The sequence below is a fragment of the Saccopteryx bilineata genome, chromosome 4 (assembly GCF_036850765.1).
Source record: "Saccopteryx bilineata isolate mSacBil1 chromosome 4, mSacBil1_pri_phased_curated, whole genome shotgun sequence".
NCBI lineage: Eukaryota > Metazoa > Chordata > Mammalia > Chiroptera > Emballonuridae > Saccopteryx > Saccopteryx bilineata.
Window position 1 is genome coordinate 246,557,682 of NC_089493.1, and position 1,146 is coordinate 246,558,827.

At 36.4% G+C, this 1,146-nt stretch overlaps 1 non-coding gene across 1 annotated transcript; it reads right to left on the reverse strand.

Moving 5' to 3' along the window:
• LOC136336952 (U6 spliceosomal RNA) lies at positions 1-107 on the reverse strand. Its single transcript, XR_010731686.1, has one exon. It is a non-coding gene; the product is annotated as a U6 spliceosomal RNA (small nuclear RNA).
• Between the last annotated feature and the right edge of the window lie 1,039 nt (positions 108-1,146).

Sequence of the window (1,146 nt, forward strand, 5' to 3'; positions counted from 1 at the left end):
AAAAGTATGGAACACTTCATGAATTTGCATGTCATCCTTGCTCATGGGCCATGCTAATCTTCGTTGTGTCATTCCAATTTTAGTATATGTGCTCCCAAAGTGAGCACAATGAAAAGGTTTTATACACTGTTAAGTGCTTTACAAAGCTACCTGGCATGTAATAGACACTCAGTAATGGTTTGGAATGAGTGAAGGCACAGAAGGCAAAAGGAACAATAAAAGCAGCAGAAAACTAGACTAGATTCTGGTTATGAATAGGAATGCTTTTTATCCAGTTTCTAAATGCACAAGAAATTGTGAGATATTTATTAAAACCACTTTCAGTGGTCCTTTCTAGTTAGGGTGGACAGGTACTTTTTTAATTATCTGAGCCAGGAAGTTTTGAGAATAAAGGCAGAAACTATTCCTAATCCTTTGGGACGCCAGGCATAAACCAGGACTGTGGACAGGCTAAGAACTACAGACACCTTACTCCTGACACATCCATCCTAAAGTAAAGTTGGCTTGGTACACACTAATGAGAAACAAAACATAGACATTTCCTTTAAATTTGATAGAACTGGCAATATGAAGTCTTAAAAAAGTTCACTTTATAGTTTGTGTTATTACATGGATAAGAAGATAAGTAAGGGAGAATTCTATTTATAATATCTCTCTGAAAACCAGTACAGAGAGAAGAGAGTCCAATAGGAAGAGTATACAGAAGGAGAGGTCTGTTGTAGGACAGAGTGACTCAAAGTGTGGTTCTTATACAGGCAGCCTTGGCATCACCTGAGCACTCGATAGAAATGCAGTTTCAGGACTAGTTTCACACCTGCTAAATAGGGATGTCTGGGTCTGGTGCCTGGGAATCTGAAGATGCTCTTTGTATATTCTTCAGCACACTAATTGTTTAGAAGCTGCTCAAGGAGATCCAGAAAATTTTGAAGTTAGTAAAACAATCTTAGATATAGGCCAACCTCTTCATTTTCATGTAAAGAAAACCAAGTGTTGCAGTACTATAATGTTATAGTAATTAAATATATAGAAATATAGAAAATATATAGAAATAAGTAGAATATAATATTAAAAGTCATTAAGGCAAGTGAATAAGGCTATACTCTCTGGGCGAGAGCTAATCTAATGTGTAGAGATATGATAGGCAAG